Source organism: Salvelinus namaycush, unplaced genomic scaffold, assembly GCF_016432855.1.
Source record: "Salvelinus namaycush isolate Seneca unplaced genomic scaffold, SaNama_1.0 Scaffold1685, whole genome shotgun sequence".
NCBI lineage: Eukaryota > Metazoa > Chordata > Actinopteri > Salmoniformes > Salmonidae > Salvelinus > Salvelinus namaycush.
In genome coordinates, this window is record NW_024058436.1 from 18,452 (window position 1) to 39,457 (window position 21,006).

A 21,006-nucleotide genomic window follows, 5' to 3' on the forward strand; every position below is an offset into this window, starting at 1 on the left:
TTAGTTAAATAATGTGTTGTGATTTGACCATATACAGAGCATATTTGCAAAATAAAACTGAATTCAAACAACAAACACAACATAATGAAAGCCTGGTTTGGTTTCGAAATACAGGACGTACTTCACTAGAATATGTTATACCCCGCCCCCGACCTTCTATAGTCCGCCCCTTCCCTCCCGGAGGTTGCGTTACCTGTACTCACACCTGTCACTCTCTAAAGCTGCTCGCCAAAGCTTTATCTCCCTGCCTCCGGAACTGTCGTCCGTCTGGGCTACCCTACAACAGCGAGGACAAAACAACTATAGACATTTACATACCACTTTGTTTTAATACTGCAACTTCCGATCGCTCTGGCATCAACCTGGGAGGTTGGAGTCAAGTCGGTTTATCCACCTCTTGCGGCGCAACGTTCATTTATACAGACGTTTTGAAGACATACTTATTGGTTGTTGCAGTGAAATAATGGCACCTTGACCCCGTTCAGTCTATTCAGTGCTTTGGAGAGAAAAGAAAGGCGACGTTTTGTTCGTCACCAGTGGCCCATCAATAGAAGAGAGAGTGAGAGAGAGCGGTGAGATTCAGCGTTGACTTGGTAAGACTATTTGACTATTACATGTGATATTGGACCGGTTTGTTTCTCTTATCTGTCCAGAGTTATATGTCAATTGCAGGTGCATGTTTCTGGTATAGATAACGTCATGCATTTTACCCAAACCCTATGGCGTGCTATGTAGGGCTAACGTTTACCCTAATAACGGACTAAATGACCTTAACGCTACTCGTTATAGCCCAATGACATTAGCTACATGTTCTGTTTAAAGGCAAATTGGCTCTGGAAGCCAAAACAGCCAAAATACTCCATCTCTAAACGTGGATCGAATCTCAACTGCGGTACGGTTTTAGAAACATAAATCCCTGTACTTTCATATAACATCAAATAATTTCACCCAATGCTAAATACACTTATTGTGTACTGTTTTAACCGGGTTTAACACAGTTGCAGCATACAATATTTTTTAGTGACAACAGGTTTGTGGTATCTGTCTTCCGTTTACACGCAGAGAAGCAGATAACTCATTAGCGCAGGTAGTCAGTCAGTCCTCTGTCTTGCGTCTGTTTTCCGTAAACAAGCGCTGTAACATGGAGATATGGCCTTGTGGGAACCCTAACCCTATAAAAAGGTGTGAATCAATTGAATGTAATTAATTCTCGGTGACATGAAAGATAAGGTCTTCATGCTTCCTAAGCTAACACATAAGGCTTAAAATAAACGCCTGAAACTAGATCCCTGCATACTGGTCTTGACAAGAAGAAGAACAACTGTCAGGGGAGGTTCACTTCTGCACTGTTCAACCAACCTGGTCTCATAGCGTTTCGTATTATTCTATACATAAATACGAGATACTCCATTTAGTATGATATGTTGCCTTTCGTATGGTATGGAGCATTTGTGGAGGTCCATCACCCATTTCATATGATATGTTACGAATTACAAATCGTATTATATGTTATGAATTTGCAAAACATATGATAGGTATGTTATGAATTCTACACTGAACAAAAATATAAAACACAACATGCAACAATTTCAGAGATTTTACTGAGTTACAGTTCATATAAGGAAATCAGTCAATTGAAATAAATAATTTAGGCCCTAATTTATGGATTTCACATGACTGGGAATACAGGTAAGCATTCATTTGTCACAGATACCTTTTTTTTTAAAGGTAGAGGCATAGATCAGAAAACCAGTCAGTATCTGGTTTGACAATTTGCCTCATGCAGTGCAACATGTTCTTCGCATAGAGTTGATCAGGCTGTTGATTGTGGTCCCACTCCTCTTCAATGGCTGTGCAAAGTTGCTAGATATTGGCGGGAACTGGAACACGCTGTCGTACACATCGATCCAGAGCATCCCAAACATGCTCAATGGGTGTGAAATGTCTGGTGATTATGCAGGCCATGGAAGAACTGGGACATTTTCAGGTTCCAGGAATTGTGTACAGATCCTTGTGACATGGGGCCGTGCATTATCATGCTGAAACATGAGGGGATGGCAGAGGATGAATGGCACGACAATGGGCCTCAGGATCTTGCCATGGTATCTCTGTGCATTGAGATTAGCCTAGTTTTTTAGCTAGTTTTAGGCTAGTAGTGATTTAATCTGAAAATAAAATGCATTATAATTCTATAGTTGGCGAAAATGAACACTCCTGTAGGAGCTATTGTGAATAATTATGTAGTTAATGTATAATTCCAAACGTAGGCTAATAATTATTATGGTTGTAACAGAATTATGGATTTGAGAAAAGTAATTTAAAAATGATGACTAGTTGTCATATATTAAGACAGAAAGTCCTGGTAACATGCTTCTCTGTATGCCTATAGGCTTGTCACAGAGATGTATAAAACAGTGCAGAGTGAAAACACATGGAACACAGGTTACATGTTGACAATCCTAGATCTGATATAAGGTTCAGGAACCTCTGATTATCTTTCTTCACAAAATCTATTCCAGTGACCGTCAAAGGTTTATGTTTATGACAGTATTATGTGAGTCCAGGTCATTGGACGTGACAGCTATCTCTTCCTTAGTGTGTGTGTGTGTGTGTGTGTGTGTGTGTGTGTGTGTAGTTACATGGTAAGAGAATTACGCTTTGACAAACAAAAAAAACATTGATTTTGAAGATGAACAGCCATACAACTCTATGCACAGGGACTATTTTTAAATCAAATCAAATCAAGTTTATTTTATATAGCCCTTCGTACATCAGCTAATATCTCGAAGTGCTGTACAGAAACCCAGCCTAAAACCCCAAACAGCAAGCAATGCAGGTGTAGAAGCACGGCGGCTAGGAAAAACTCCCTAGAAAGGCCAATGTTAACAATGGAAAAAATGGACAAAAACTGATTTAGTGGAAGAACTGTGCAGATGCACATTTTTGGTAACGGAATTAGGATAAAATCTCCCTTAGGTTTTTATGTGACCACGTTTTCCAGAAAGATCTGCTCCGGATTAAGATTGAATGATGTCTGCAGAAAGAATGGGGTGTCAGCTATGACATGGTTGTCACTAGTTACCACAGCCACAAAGTCAGAAGGCCCGCCTACTCAACCAATCAGATGAGGGAGTGTGATGACGCGAATGCCGACCGGTTTGCAGGGGCAGACATGTATTTCTATAATCTATTGACTCGTCATTGATTTGGTTATTTGTTAGATATTGATTTGGTTATTTGTTAGATATTGATTTGGTTATTTGTTAGATATTGATTTGGTTATTTGTTAGATATTGATTTGGTTATGTGTTAGATATTGATTTGGTTATTGGTTTGATATTGATTTGGTTATGTGTTAGATATTGATTTGGTTATTTGTTAGATATTGATTTGGTTATTTGTTTGGTATTGATTTGGTTATTTGTTAGATATTGATTTGGTTATTTGTTTGGTATTGGTTTGGTTATTTGTTTGGTATTGATTTGGTTATTTGTTAGATATTGATTTGGTTATTTGTTAGATATTGTAAAACCAACCGTTAAAAATACTACTTTTTCATCAGATGTTTCATTCAAACTCAACTTGCAAGTTTATCATGTTTGTCCTCACTCATAGTGACTTGGAATTTGTAACTATGAGTGTAAAACAACTTTTCAACGTCCATGGACATCCAGTGTCTGTCAGTGCTCACTGGGTGAGGAGGCTGGTTACAGTAAATGGAAAGAGAGGGGGCCCCCCCAGTAAGAGCTGACATTAACTGGAGCATGAGAGAGGGGAGAGAGAGTTTATTTATTTTTTAATTTCACCTTTATTTAACCAGGTAGTCCAGTTGAGAATAAGTTCTCATTTACAACTGCGACCTGGCCAAGATAAAGCAAAGCAGTGTGACACAAACAACAACACAGAGTTACACATGGAATAAACAAACGTACAGTCAGTAACACAATAGAAAAAGTCTATATACAGTGTGTGCAAATGGCGTAAGGAGGTAAAGCAATAAATAGGCCATAGTAGCGAAGTACTTACACTTTAGCAAATTAACACTGGAGTGATAGATGTGCAGATGATGATGTGCAAATAGAAATACTGGAAATACTGGTGTGCAAAAGAGCAAAAAAGTAAATAAAACAATATGGGGATGAGGTAGGTAGTTGGATGGGCTATTTACAGATGGGCTGTGTACAGCTGCAGCGATCGGTAAGCTGCTCAGATAGCTGATGCTTAAAGTTAGTGAGGGAGATATAAGTCTCCAACTTCAGTGATTTTTGCAATTCGTTCCAGTCATTGGCAGCAGAGTACTGTAAGGAAAGGCGGCCAAAGGGGGTGTTGGCTTTGTGGATGACCCGTGAAATGTACCTGCTGGAGCGCGTGCTACGGGTGGGTGTTATGATGACCAGTGAGCTGAGGTAAGGCGGGGCTTTACCTAGCAAAGACTTATAGATGACCTGGAGCCAGTGGGTTTGGCAACGAATATGTAGCGAGGGCCAGCCAACGAGAGCATACAGGTCGCAGTGGTGGGTAGTATATGGGGCTTTGGTGACAAAACGGATGGCACTGTGATAGACTGCATCCAGTTGGCTGAGTAGAGTGTTGGAGGCTATTTTGTAAATTACATCGCAGAAGATGAGGATCGGTAGGATAGTCAGTTTTACGAGGGTATGTTTGGCTTTGTTGCGAAATAGGAAGCTGATTCTAGATTTAATTTGGGATTGGAGATGTTTAATGTGAGTCTGGAAGGAGAGTTTACAGTCTAGCCAGACACCTAGGTATTTGTAGTTGTCCACATATTCTAAGTCAGAACTGTCCAGAGTAGTGATGTTAGTCGGACGGGCAGCGATCGGTTGAAGAGCATGCATTTAGTTTTACTAGCGTTTAAGAGCAGTTGGAGGCCACGGAAGGAGTGTTGTATGGCATTGAAGCTTGTCTGGAGGTTTGTTAACACAGTGTCCAAAGAAGGGCCAGATGTATACAGAATGGTGTCGTCTGCGTAGAGGTGGATCAGAGAATCACCAGAAGCAAGAGCTACATCATTGATGAATACAGAGAAAAAGAGTCGGCCCAAGAATTTAACACTATGGTACCCCCATAGAGACTGCCAGAGGTCCGGACAACAGGCACTCTGATTTGACACACTGAACTCTGTCTGAGAAGTAGTTGGTGAACCAGTCGAGGCAGTCATTTGAGAAACCAAGGCTGTTGAGTCTGCCGATAAGAATACGGTGATTGACAGAGTCGAAAGCCTTGGCCAGGTCGATGAATACAGCTGCACAGTTATTTTCTCTTATCTATGGCGGTTATGATATTGTTTAGGACCTTGAACGTGGCTGAGGTGCACCCATGACCAGCTCGGAAACCGGATTGCATAGCGGAGAAGGTATGGTGGGAATCGAAATGGTCAGTGATCCGTTTGTTAACTTGGCTTTCGAAGACTTTAGAAAGGCAGGGTAGGATGGATATAGGTCTATAACAGTTTGGGTCTAGAGTGTCACCCCCTTTGAAGAGGGGGATGACCGCGGCAGCTTTCCAATCTTTAGGAATCTCGGACGATACAAAAGAGAGGTTGAACAGACTGGTAATAGGGGTTGCAACAATGGCGGCGGATATATTTAGAAAGAGAGGGTCCAGATTGTCTATCCCAGCTGATTTGTACAGTCCAGATTTTGTAGCTGTTTCAGAACATCTGCCATCTGGATTTGGGTGAAGGAGAAGCTGGGGAGGCTGGGCAGGGGATGCGGAGTGGTTGGCCGGGGTTGGGGTAGCCAGGAGGAAAGCATGGCCAGCCGTAGAGAAATGCTCATTGAAATTCTTGATTATTGTGGATTTATCGGTGGTGACAGTGTTTCCCAGCCCCAGAGCAGTGGGCAGCTGGGAGGAGGTGCTCTTATTCTCCATGGACTTTACAGTGTCCCAGAACTTTTTGGAGTTAGAGCTACAGGATGCAAATTTCTGTTTGAAAAAGCTAGTCTTTGCTTTCCTAACTGACTGTGTGTACTGGTTCCTGACTTCACTGAAAAGTTGCATATCGCGGAGACGATGCTAGTGCAGTCCGCCACAGGATGTTTTTGTGCTGGTTGAGGGCAGTCAGGTCTGGAGTGAACCAAGGTCTATATCTGTTCCTGGTTCTACATTTTTTGAAAGGGGCATGCTTATTTAATATGGTGAGGAAATAACTTTTAAAGAACAATCAGGCATCCTCTACTGATGGGATGAGGTCAATATCCTTCCAGGATACCTGGGCCAGGTCGATTAGAAAGGCCTGCTCGCAGAAGTGTTTTAGGGAGCATTTAACAGTGATGAGGGGTGGTCGTTTGACCGTGGACCCATAGCGGATACAGGCAAAGAAGCAGTAATCACTGAGATCCTGATTGAAAACAGCAGAGGTGTATTCGGAGGGCAAGTTGGTCAGGATAATATCTTAGAGGGTGCCCATGTTTATGGATTTAGGGTTGTACCTGGTGGGTTCATTGATAATTTGTGTGAGATTGAGGGCATCTAGCTTAGATTGTAGGACGGCCAGGGTGTTAAGCATATCCCAGTTTAGGTCACCTAACAGAACGAACTCTGAAGATAGATGGGGGCAATCAATTTACGTATGGTGTCCAGGGCACAGCTGGGAGCTGAGGGGGGTCTATAACAGGCGGTGACAGTGAGAGACTTATTTCTGGAGAGATTAATTTTTAAAATTAGAAGCTCAAACTGTTTGGGCATAGACCGGGAAAGTATGACAGAACTTTGCAGGCTAACTCCTCCCCCTTTGGCAGTTCTATCTTGACCGAAAATGTTGGAGTTGGGGATGGAAATCTCAGAATTTTTGGTGGCCTTCCTAAACCAGGATTCAGACACGACACAAACATCAGGGTTGGCGAAGTGTGCTAAGGCAGTGAGTAAAACAAATTTAGGGAGGAGGCTTCTGATGTTGACATGAATGAAACCAAGGCTCGAAGTCAACAAATGAGAGCGCCTGGGGAATGGGAGTGGAGCTAGGCACTGCAAGGCCTGGATTAACCTCTACATCACCCGAGGAACAGAAGAGGAGTAGGATGAGGGTATGGCTAAAGGTTATCAAAACTGGTCGTCTAGTGCGTTGGGGACAGAGAATAAAAGGAGCAGATTTCTGGGTGTGGTAGGATAGATTCAAGGCATAATGTACAGATAGGGGTAAGGTAGGGTACGGGTACAGTGGAGGTAAACCTAGGCATTGATTGACGATAAGAGATGTTGCATTTCTGGACGCAGTAGTTATGCTGCGTGAGGTCACCGTATGTGTGGGAGGTGGGACAAAAGAGGTATCTGAGGCATGTTGAGTGGGACTAGGGGCTCCACAGTAAACTAAAACAATGATAACTATCCTAAACAACAGTATACAAGGCATATTGACATTAAAGCGAGGCATAAAGCAATCACAGGTGTTGATTGGGAGAGCTAGCTAAGACAACAACGGGTAAGACAACAACAGCTAATCAGCTAAGAGAACAACAATAGGTAAAATGGCGATGAATGGGCAGAGAGGGTCAGTTAACTACACACAGGGCCTGAGTTCGAGGCTGGGGCCGACAGATAAACTAAATTAACAAAATGGAGTACCGTGATTAATGAACAGTCTAGCAGGCATCAGCTATGTAGCCAAGTGATCAATGGGTCCAGTGAACAGCAATATATGAAACAGGGAAGCCGCTAGGTAATCGTTACTACGCTAGCGGAGACACGGCGTTAAAAAAAAGAAAAAAGTTAGCAGTCCGGGGCTAGTAGAAGCGTCTTCACCGATGTCCAGCATAGGCCGGTTGAGTGCACAACGGATGGAATTACATCGACAGACCAGTCGTGATGGATTGGCGGGGCTCCGTGTTGACAAAGGGTCCAGGCCAGTTGACAAAAGAGGTATTGTAGCTGTAGTAATTTTGTTTGCTAGCCGGGAGATGCGCCTGGCTCGAGGCAACACTTCAGATGACGGATTGACCACGCAGAGCCTTTAACAGTGGATAAAGGCTCTTCATGGTCAATCCGTCTACAGTATGCCAGTGGAAAGGAGGACAGGTTTGTGACTATTATGATTTCCCATTGTAGCCAATTCAGTTGCAGTAAATGCTGTACGACCACTTCAGATGACGGATTGACCACGCAGAGCCTTTAACAGTAGCTAAAGACTCTGCATGGTCAATAAAGGCTCTTCATGGTCAATCCGTCAACAGTATGCCAGTGGAAGGGAGGACAGGTTTGTGACTATTATGATTTTGTAGCCAATTCTGTTGCAGTAATTCCTTCACTGATTTATTTTGTTTGTTTGTTGTTGTTGTTGGTAATTCTGAGTTTTAATCATTTAATAATCATTCATAAACAAAATTGATATGAATAAAATCACAAACTAATTGGCAGGTCTATTACTCGTTACTTCTGTGATCATTATCTTCATGAGGGAGAGAAATTAGAAATTATTTTAAAGATAAGTGAGTTTTCGGTAACAGAATTACAAAGCACAAGGCAATATTTCTTAAATGTACAGAAGGTAAACAATTTATCCAACTAAAAACAAGTTGATATTAGTTGTCAGGTGTCTTCACCTCAACTTTATTGGGTTTTCATGTATTTATTTAACTAGGCTCTTTGAAGATATATATTATTTAACCTTTATTTATCTAGGAAAGTCAGTTAAGAACACATTCTTATTCACAATGACAGCCTACCAAAAGGCAAAAGGACTCCTGCGGGGATGGGGACTGTCATTTAACATTTAAGTCATTTAGCAGACGCTCTTATCCAGAGCGACTTACAAATTGGACAAGTCAGTTAAGAACAATTCTTATTTACAATGACGGCCTAGGAACAGTGGGTTAACTGCCTTGTTCAGGGGCAGAACGACAGATTTGTACCTTGTCAGCTCGGGGATTTGAACTTGCAACCTTTCAGTTACTAGACCAACGCTCTAACCACTAGGCTACCCTGCCGCCCCAGGCGTCATTAAAAATAAATTAAATAAAAATATAGGACAAAACACACATCACAATGAGAGACAACACTACATAAAGACAGACCTAAGACAACAACATAGCAAGGCAGCAACACATGACAACACAGCATGGTAGCAACATAACAACATGGCAGCAGCACAAGACATGGTACAAACATTATTGGGCACAGACAACAGCACAAAGGGCAAGAAGGTAGAGACAACAATACATCACACAAAGCAGCCACAACTGTCAGTAAGAGTGTCCATGATTGAGTCTTTGAATGAAGAGATTGAGATAAAACGGTCCAGTTTGAGTGTTTGTTGCAGCTCATTCCAGTCGCTAGCTGCAGCGAACTGAAAAGAGGAGCGACCCAGGGATGTGTGTGCTTTGGGGACCTTTAACAGAATGTGACTGGCAGAACGGGTGTTGTATGTGGAGGATGAGGCTGCAGTAGATATCTCAGATAGGGGGGGTGAACAGGTGTTGTATGTGGAGGATGAGGGCTGCAGTAGATATCTCAGATAGGGGGGAGTGAACAGGTGTTGTATGTGGAGGATGAGGCTGCAGTAGATATCTCAGATAGGGGGGGTGAACAGGTGTTGTATGGGGTGAACAGGTGTTGTATGTGGAGGATGAGGCTGCAGTAGATATCTCAGATAGGGGGGGGTGAACAGGTGTTGTATGGGGTGAACAGGTGTTGTATGTGGAGGATGAGGCTGCAGTAGATATCTCAGATAGGGGGGGTGAACAGGTGTTGTATGTGGAGGATGAGGGCTGCAGTAGATATCTCAGATAGGGGGGAGTGAACAGGTGTTGTATGGGGTGAACAGGTGTTGTATGTGGAGGATGAGGCTGCAGTAGATATCTCAGATAGGGGGGGGGGGGGTGAACAGGTGTTGTATGTTGAGGATGTGGGCTGCAGTAGATATCTCAGATAGGGGGGGGGGGGGTGAACAGGTGTTGTATGTTGAGGATGAGGGCTGCAGTAGATATCTCAGATAGGGGGGGGGGGGTGAACAGGTGTTGTATGTTGAGGATGAGGGCTGCAGTAGATATCTCAGATAGGGGGGGGGGGGGGGGGTGAACAGGTGTTGTATGTTGAGGATGAGGGCTGCAGTAGATATCTCAGATAGGGGGGGGGGGGGGTGAACAGGTGTTGTATGTTGAGGATGAGGGCTGCAGTAGATATCTCAGATAGGGGGGGTGTTGTATGTGGAGGATGAGGGCTGCAGTAGATATCTCAGATAGGGGGGAGTGAACAGGTGTTGTATGTGGAGGATGAGGGCTGCAGTAGGTATCTCAGATAGGGGGGGTGAACAGGTGTTGTATGGGGTGAACAGGTGTTGTATGTGGAGGATGAGGCTGCAGTAGATATCTCAGATAGGGGGGGGGGGGGGTGAACAGGTGTTGTATGTTGAGGATGAGGGCTGCAGTAGATATCTCAGATAGGGGGGGTGTTGTATGTGGAGGATGAGGGCTGCAGTAGATATCTCAGATAGGGGGGGGGTGAACAGGTGTTGTATGTAGAGGATGAGGGCTGCAGTAGGTATCTCAGATAGGGGGGGGTGAACAGGTGTTGTATGTAGAGGATGAGGGCTGCAGTAGATATCTCAGATAGGGGGGGGGGGGGGGTGAACAGGTGTTGTATGTAGAGGATGAGGCCTGCAGTAGATATCTCAGATAGGGGGGGGGGGGGGGGGTGAACAGGTGTTGTATGTGGGGGATGAGGGCTGCAGTAGATATCTCAGATAGGGGGGAGTGTTTCTGATACATTTAAGACTTTTTTCTGCTAGGTGTTTTCTAAGATGCCCTTTTCCATTTGTTTATCCAGAAATCAAAGCCTTTTCCATTTGTTTATCTAGAAATCAAAGCCTTTACCAAATGTTGCAGCTTTGCCTTCATTCCCCCAAAATATACTCTTCTCTTTCATTTGACACTGAATTTGACATGCTCCTATGCATTTTACATGTTGGTGCTCATGGGTCATTTTACATGGAAATGGGTGACGTGATCCCCATTCGTCCCTCTTTACGCCTTGTACTACAGCCTATAGCACCAACAAGCACCTGATAGTTCCTATCTTGATTTAATGATTATTGTTTTATACGGATTACGTAGGGTAAGAACTAAATTGCTGACTGAACAAATTAAAACAACGCGAATATATATATTTTAAAGGTACACAAATGGTCAATTACATAGCCTATTCATAAATCTATTGTATTATATTACATAGTTATCCTCATATATGAACTAGGCCAGAAAAATAGATTTTGTTTACTTTGTGGATCACAAAGAAAGTCCATTAAGCTAGCTAGGTGGATCACAAAGAAAGTCCATTATGCTAGCTAGGTGGATCACAAAGAAAGTCCATTAAGCTAGCTAGGTGGATCACAAAGAAAGTCCATTATGCTAGCTAGGTGGATCACAAAGAAAGTCCATTAAGCTAGCTAGGTGGATCACAGTGCAAACACATTATTGTAACCACTGCTTTTCTTTACAAATCTGTTATTGTTCTCTGACCTATGAAATGTAAATGGCTATACAGTCGACCTAACCCGAACCCAGGTCATTGACCCAATCATCAATTCATGATCCAATCAATCAAAGGCCCTTTTAATATCTGCAGTTGTCACAAAGTGCTTTGACACTCACCTGGCCTTGACTCCATGCAAAGTGCAAACATACGTTCTATAACTGTATACACACAATACTGTATACACAAACTGTCCATACTTTATACAAACATACTTTCCGTGTTGTAGGCCACACACACACACACACACACACACACACACACACACACACACACACACACACACACACACACACACACACACACACACACACACACACACACACACTCACACACACACACACAAATAACCCCACCATTATCACAACAGAATGAATACAGGTTCAATGGAGTTGTTTGTTATTATTGGAGTCAGATAACCCCTGTATCTTCTATCTGGTCTAAAATGCTTATTCAAGAGAAGGGGACAAAGTTCACATGGCTTTTATCTGCAGCAAACTGTTTAGTTTATACCCTTACATAATTGACCTAGCCAGCTATATCAATACCACTCTAATAATTGACCTAGCCAGCTGTGTCAATACCACTCTAATAATTGACCTAGCCAGCTGTGTCAATACCACTCTCTAATAATTGACCTAGCCAGCTGTATCAATACCACTCTGCATTTAGCCACTCTACTACTAGCATGGTGGTGGACTAGCATTTAGCCACTCTACTAGCATGGTGGTGGACTAGCATTTAGCCATTCTACTAGCATGGTGGTGGACTAGCATTTCGCCACTCTACTAGCATGGTGGTGGTCTAGCATTTAGCCACTCTACTAGCATGGTGGTGGATTAGCATTTAGCCACTCTACTAGCATGGTGGTGGATTAGCATTTAGCCACTCTACTAGCATGGTGGTGGACTAGCATTTAGCCAATCTACTAGCATGGTGGTGGACTAGCATTTAGCCAATCTACTAGCATGGTGGTGGACTAGCATTTAGCCACTCTACTAGCATGGTGGTTGACTAGCATTTAGCCAATCTACTAACATGGTGGTGGACTAGCATTTAGCCACTCTACTAGCATGGTGGTGGACTAGCATTTAGCCACTCTACTAGCATGATGGTGGAAAGTTTTATTTGATCAATAAAGTATTATATAGTAAGTAATAGCATATTTTACCTTTTGTTCATGAAGGTAAGGAGGAAATGGAAGCCTATTTAGCCTAAATGTAGAATGTTTTAGGGACCAACTGGTCCATGAGGGATATGAATGTATTGTCGGCTGCATTTGGACGGTAAGATGACACGACTCAATATCGCCATCTGCCGGCCTTTGAACACAGATCAATAAAAACGACGTTGTCTGATCCAATAGGCTTACAAGAAGGGGATACACAAATAGCCTACAATATGACATTCATTATCCTGGAGGAGGAAATTAACTTTCTACTGGCACTGACTCAACAATGATAAAGAGTGAATACACTCGCAGGGGATATGGGATATGGCTGATTCTCTCTGCTGGTGCCAATAAGATAGGCTATACTGTTCAATTAAGTTGAGAGTTTTGATAACTCTAAAACACATTAGGCCTCCTGAGTGGCGCAGTGGTCTAAGGCACTGCATCGCAGCGGTCTAAGGCACTGCATCGCAGCGGTCTAAGGCACTGCATCGCAGCGGTCTAAGGCACTGCATCGCAGCGGTCTAAGACACTGCTTCACAGTGCTAGAGGCGTCACTGCAGATCCGGGCTCGATCCGGATCTGCAGAGGAAACATAACCCGGAAGCCAGCCGTACTACTGCGACCACCGTACAACTGGCGACCGTGTCAGCGTGCATGTGCCCGGCCCGCCACAAGTAGTCGCTAGAGCGCAATCGGACAAGGACATCCGAGCCAACCAAACCCTCTCCTAGCCAGGAAGACGCTGGGACAATCGTGCGCCACCTAATGGTAGACCCATGAGATGGAGCACAATCTTTTATCTGGTCTTTTATCTGGCGTCGTCCTGGCTAGGAGAGGGTTTGGTTGGCTCGGATGTCCTTGTCCGATTGACGCGTGCTTCTCAACCTTCGCCTATCCTGAGTCCGTAGGGGAGTTGCAGCGATGGGACAAGACTAACTACCTATTGGATATCACAAAATTTAGGATTGTTTTTATTTTTTTAAGTGCCAAACAAAATAAATATATATACACATTAGAGTCTTTTCAATGTCTTCTCTTTACAGCGATAGCCATTTGCTTTCCAAACTATTCTGAAATATTGTGATATGCCAAGCTGGGCCTCTACTTTTCATTGAGTCGCAACACAACAATCTATATGGTATTTGCAGCGAGAGCTGCACAAATTGTGGGTCCTTCCGACTGTAGGCAATCCACAGGTTATTTAAAAATCATCTTTGGGCAAATCATGCTTTCTGGTGTAGTAGACTATTTTATGTGTATAGACAGGAGTAGGCTTATTAGGCTATATAATTTTGTCAATTAAATTTCCTTTAGGGGAAGCTTAGCTTATGGACACGACACGTACGTCTGTAGCACATTTGTGATTGAGTTTTCAAAACAAAATGGCCACTGGATTGATGCAAATAATCATGATTCTGACAGGCTACTTTATATAATGAACAAAAATATAAACGCAACAATTTCTATGATTTTACTGATTTACAGTTCATATAAGGAAATCAGTCAATTGAAATAAATTCATTAGGCCCTAATCTATGGACTTCATAAGACTGGGCAGGGGCGCATCCCACCCATTGGGGAGCCTGGCTCAGCCAATCAGAATGAGTTTTTCTCCACAAAAGGGCTGTATTACAGACAGAAATATTCATCAGTTTCATCAGCTGTCAAGGGTGGCTGGTCTCAGACGATCCCTCAGGTGAAGAAGCCGGATGTGGAGGTTCTGGGCTGGGATGGTTACACGTGGTCTGGGGTTGTGAGGCTGGTTGGACGTACTGCCAAATTCTCTACAACAACGTTGGAGGCGGCTTATGGTAGAGAAATAAACATTAAACTCTCTGACAACAGCTCTGGTGGACATTCCTACAGTCAGAATGCCAATTGCTGCTCCCTCAAAGCTTGAGACATCTGTGGCATTGTGTTGTGTGACAACTGCACATTTTAGAGTGGCCTTTTATTGTCCCCAGCACAAGGTGCACCTGTGTAACGATCATGCTGTTTAATCAGCTTCTTGATTTTCCCACCTGTCAGGTGGAGGGATTATCTTGGCAGAGGATACAACGCTAATTAATTAAGGGATGTAAAAAATATATGAGAAAAAATAAGCTTTGTACATATTGAAAATTTCTGGGATCTTTTACTTCAGCTCATTAAACATGGGACCAATGCTTTGTTGCTTTTATATATTTGTTCAGTATACATATGACGTGGTTAACCGCGCCGTTGCCTCTTTACGGGGCTTTACCACGCAATTGCCTCAAAGTTGAAGGAAAATACATTGGGGCAAAAAAGTATTTAGTCAGCCACCAATTGTGCAAGTTCTCCCACTTAAAAAGATGAGAGAGGCCTGTAATTTTCATCATAGGTACACTTCAACTATGACAGACAAAATGAGAAAAAAAAATCCAGAAAATCACATTGTAGGATTTTTAATGAATTTATTCGCAAATTATGGTGGAAAATAAGTATTTGGTCACCTACAAACAAGCAAGATTTCTGTCTCTCACAGACCTGTAACTTCTTCTTTAAGAGGCTCCTCTGTCCTCCACTCGTTACCTGTATTAATGGCACCTGTTTGAACTTGTTATCAGTATAAAAGACACCTGTCCACAACCTCAAACAGTCACACTCCAAACTCCACTATGGCCAAGACCAAAGAGCTGTCAAAGGACACCAGTAACAAAATTGTAGACCTGCACCAGGCTGGGAAGACTGAATCTGCAATAGGTAAGCAGCTTGGTTTGAAGAAATCAACTGTGGGAGCAATTATTAGGAAATGGAAGACATACAAGACCACTGATAATCTCCCTCGATCTGGGGCTCCACGCAAGATCTCACCCCGTGGGGTCAAAATGATCACAAGAACAGTGAGCAAAAATCCCAGAACCACACGGGGGGGACCTAGTGAATGACTTGCAGAGAGCTGGGACCAAAGTAACAAAGCCTACCATCAGTAACACACTATGCCGCCAGGGACTCAAATCCTGCAGTGCCAGACGTGTCCCCCTGCTTAAGCCAGTACATGTCCAGGCCCGTCTGAAGTTTGCTAGAGAGCATTTTGATGATCCAGAAGAAGATTGGGAGAATGTCATATGGTCAGATGAAACCAAAATATAACTTTTTGGTAAAAACTCAACTCGTCGTGTTTGGAGGACAAAGAATGCTGAGTTGCATCCAAAGAACACCATACCTACTGTGAAGCATGGGGGTGGAAACATCATGCTTTGGGGCTGTTTTTCTGCAAAGGGACCAGGACGACTGATCCGTGTAAAGGACAGAATGAATGGGGCCATGTATCGTGAGATTTTGAGTGAAAACCTCCTTCCATCAGCAAGGGCATTGAAGATGAAACGTGGCTGGGTCTTTCAGCATGACAATGATCCCAAACACACCTCCCGGGCAACGAAGGAGTGGCTTCGTAAGAAGCATTTCAAGGTCCTGGAGTGGCCTAGCCAGTCTCCAGATCTCAACCCCATAGAAAATCTTTGGAGGGAGTTGAAAGTCCGTGTTGCCCAGCAACAGCCCCAAAACATCACTGCTCTAGAGGAGATCTGCATGGAGGAATGTGCCAAAATACCAGCAACAGTGTGTGAAAACCTTGTGAAGACTTACAGAAAACGTTTGACCTCTGTCATTGCCAACAAAGGGTATATAACAAAGTATTGAGATAAACTTTTGTTATTGACCAAATACTTATTTTCCACCATAATTTGCAAATAAATTCATTAAAAATCCTACAATGTGATTTTCTGGATTTTTTTTCTCATTTTCTCTGTCATAGTTGAAGTGTACCTATGATGAAAATTACAGGCCTCTCTCATCTTTTTAAGTGGGAGAACTTGCACAATTGGTGGCTGACTAAATACTTTTTTGCCCCACTGTACATAAAAAGAATATTTAATTTCTTCATGTCTTATCATCTTGGGCAGATTTTAATGAATGTTCTACTAAGTTCAATACATTTTTGATCCTACCAGGAAGCCAAAATGTTCCCAAACTGTAGATTTAACCGATGAAGGATCCTCCAATTCTAGTTTATCCACCACTCTCAATCGCTGTACAGAATAAAAATATTCCAAAACATGCATCCTGTTTGCAACAAGGCACTAAAGTAATACTTTAAAAAAATGTGGCTAAGAAATTAACTGTCCTGAATACAAAGTGTTATGTTTGGGGCAAATCCAATACAACACATTACTGAGTACCACTATTCAATACAACACATTTACTGAGTACCACTATTCAATACAACACATTACTGAGTACCACTCTCCATATTTTGAAGCATAGTTGTGGCTGCATCATGTTATGGGTATGTTTTTAATTGTTAAGGACTGGGGAGTTTTTCAGGATAAAAAAGAAACGGAATGGAGCTAAGCTCAGACAAAATTCTATAGGAAAACCTGGTTCAGTCTGCTTTCCACCAGACACTGGGAGATTTATTCACCTTTCAACAGGACAATAATCTAAAACACAAGGCCAAATATACACTGGTGTTGCTTACCAAGACGATTTTGAATGTTCCTGAGTGGCCTAGTTACAGTTTAGACTTAAAGCTTGAAAATCTATGGCAAGACATGAAAATGGCTATCTAGCAATGGATCAACAACCAACTTGACAGAGCTTGAAGAATCTTTTTAATAATGAGGTGCAAATATTGTACAATCCAGGTGTGCAAAGCTCCTATAAACATTCCCAGAAAGCTGTAATCGCTGCCAAATGTTATTGAAAACATGTATTGACTCTGTATTTCATTTTCAATAAATTTGCAAACATTTCTAAAAACATGTTTTCACGTTGCCATTATGGGGTATTGTGTATAGATGGGTGATAAAATAAATATTTAATCAATTTTGAATTCAGGCTGTAACAGAACAAAATGTGAAATAATTCAAAGGGTGTGAAGACTTTCTGAAGGCTCTGTTTTTAAAGCTTAGGCTATAAACACATGACGTTATGTTTCCTCTGGCCCAGATGCAATCAGAGCGCATAGGCCTCACCAGGTTACCTGCAGCTGTGGCTGATATCAGTAGGCTACAGCTGATCAGACTGAAGCACTCAGGTGACTTGAAAAGCAGAAATCTCTTTAGCCACTCTGCTCCTCAGACTCTCCTTCATATCTCGTAGTGGGAATAGGGCCATAGACTTCCTCTTTCCTCACTAATCTCTCCAGCCATCTTCTCTCTCCCATTGTTCAGGCTAGCCAGGTGCTGGCACGAGACCAGGTTTCAGGGAGGGATGGAGGAAGGGAGTCGTGTTGCCCAGACCTGGCTATCCGTAATCATTTTCTAACACTTTACCTGGGCTTGATTGAGCTTGCAACGGAGCCAAAAGAATACTCACAAAAATGGTGAATCCCGCCCATCTGCCACTCCAGGCAGTCTAAAACAAACCCCGCCCATCTGCCACTCCAGGCAGTCTAAAACAAACCCCGCCCATCTGCCACTCCAGGCAGTCTAAAACCAACCCCGCCCATCTGCCACTCCAGGCAGGCTAAAACCAACCCCGCCCATCTGCCACTCCAGGCAGGCTAAAACAAACCCCGCCCATCTGCCACTCCAGGCAGGCTAAAACAAACCCCGCCCATCTGCCACTCCAGGCAGGCTAAAACAAACCCCGCCCATCTGCCACTCCAGGCAGGCTAAAACAAACCCCGCCCATCTGCCACTCCAGGCAGGCTAAAGCAAACGCTGAAAGCAAAGTGCTCATACTGTTCCTTCCATTCTCAGGCCTATACATAGGGCCTGGGGTCAGCCAGGGTACAGGCTATCTGGGATAGGGCCTGGGGTCAGCCAGGGTACAGGCTATCTGGGATAGGGCCTGGGGCCAGCGTACAGGCTATCTGGGATAGGGCCTGGGGCCAGCCAGGGTACAGGCTATCTGGGATAGGGCCTGGGGTCAGCCAGGGTACAAGCTATCTGGGATAGGGCCTGGGGTCAACCAGGGTACAAGCTATCTGGGATAGGGCCTGGGGCCAGCAAGGGTACAGGCTATCTGTCTACCTACAGGGCCTGGGGTCAGATGTATCTGTAATTGAGTTGCAACATGATTGACCTACCGCCAGTTTATATTCCCTTAACTTTAGTCAAGATGTTCCCTTCGTCAAGATGTTTGTGTTTTTAATGTAGTATGTAATTGTTGTACTGTATGTGTGTTTATAGTTTAGTTTAACGTTGTGTTAGTGTATGTAAATTGTTTTGTCTGAAACGTTGTTCCCCCTGATGCTATTGGACCAGGTCTCTCTTGGAAAAGAGATGTTATCTCAATGAGAAAAAAACCAGTATAAATAAAGGTAAAATAAAATGTTTAAAAAAAATATATACCATTGATTTGTGACAGTCTAACTAGGCAACATGTCTGTTACTGCTATATCTATTCAATGCCAACAGGTTTGCCTTAGTGGCAGTTTGTCAACCCCCTTAACTACTACATGATTGACCCACTGGCAGTTTGTAACAGTCTAACTACTATTAGTTCAATAAGAATCACCGGATCTTTACAACCTGAGTTGAAGGACATATTAACATTACAGTCTGAGTTACTAGTCAGGATCGAGGGAAAGATGAAAGGAGCAAAGTACAGAGATCCTTGATGAAAACCTGCTCCAGAGCGCTCAGGACCTCAGACTGGAGCGAAGGTTCACCTTCCAACAGGTCAACGACCCTAAGCACACAGCCAAGACAACGCAGGAGTGGCTTCGGGACAAGTCTCCGAATGTCCTTGAGTGACCCAGCCAGAGCCCGGACTTGAACCCGATCTAACATCTCTGGAGAGACCTGAAAATAACTGTGCAGCGACGCTCCCCATCCAACCTGACAGAACTTGAGAGGATCACAGAGAAGAATTGGAGAAACTCTCTAAATACAGGTGTGCCAAGCTTGTAGCGTCATACCCAAGAAGACTTGAGGCTGTAGTCACTGCCAAAGGTGCTTCAACAAAGTACTGAGTACTAATGTAAATGTGATATTTAATTTATTTAAATCTTGTGCTCCCACAGGGAAAGATACATGGCTGCTTGAAGGAAATAGGAGGGGACAAGTTGACTCAGGTTACAGAGGATTATGAAGGAGGGGAAGTGAAGAAAATCCAAAATTACTGCATAGGGAAACATATTGTTAGTAACTAGAAATAAAACACTCGTTTGTTAGCCTGGTCCCAGATCTGTTTGTACTGTCTTGCTAACTGCTATGTTCATTTGCTTATACAGCACCAAAAAAAAAAGATCTGGGACCAGACTAGACTAATATATTACTAATATAATGTCCCACTAATACTGTACATTACAGTATATACTGTATATACTGTACAGTATATACTGTATATACTGTATATATACGAATATATTACTAATATAATGTCCCACTAATACTGTACATAACAGTATATACTGTATATACTGTACAGTATATACTGTATATACTGTATATATACGAATATATTACTAATATAATGTCCCACTAATACTGTACATTACAGTATATACTGTATATACTGTACAGTATATACTGTATATACTGTATATATACGAATATATTACTAATATAATGTCCCACTAATACTGTACATTACAGTATATACTGTATATACTGTACAGTATATACTGTATATACTGTATATATACGAATATATTACTAATATAATGTCCCACTAATACTGTACATAACAGTATATACTGTATATACTGTACAGTATATACTGTATATACTGTATATGAATATATTACTAATATAATGTCCCACTAATACTGTACATAACAGTATATACTGTATATACTGTACAGTATATACTGTATATACTGTATATATACGAATATATTACTAATATAATGTCCCACTAATACTGTACATTACAGTATATACTGTATATACTGTACAGTATATACTGTATATACTGTATATATACGAATATATTACTAATATAATGTCCCACTAATACTGTACATAACAGTATATACTGTACATTCGTATATTTTATGAAACAGCTCAATTAGACCTCATTATTTACTGGTTCCTGGTGATGGAATTCTTGACAGTTTTAAGCAGGAACCTCTTCAGCAGAGTCATAATCCATTATTATATTACCAACATAATATTATATATATATTATTACATATGATCTAATACACATTAGACATTATTTTATATTTATTATTACATATGATCTAATACACATTAGACAATGATTGAATGCCTTAACTGTCATGTAGACGGTGCCAGCCAGTCCGAGGAGAGGGAGTGAGGGATCTTAGAAGTCCTTTAATTATAAATATTGCTTATTTATCACTATTTGTAGCCTCTTTCTATTCCTTTCCTTTGAGGCTCTACTACCCTTCAGTTTGATCCATTGTTTTC

General features: G+C 42.3%; 1 long non-coding RNA gene across 1 annotated transcript in view; it reads left to right on the plus strand.

Moving 5' to 3' along the window:
• Positions 1-283: 283 nt before the first annotated feature.
• The window catches only part of LOC120037297, a 30,232-nt gene continuing 9,509 nt past the window's right edge, over positions 284-21,006 (plus strand). The window contains exon 1 of the long non-coding RNA XR_005474797.1: positions 284-593. This is a non-coding gene — a long non-coding RNA (uncharacterized LOC120037297). The remainder of the gene's footprint in view (positions 594-21,006) is intronic.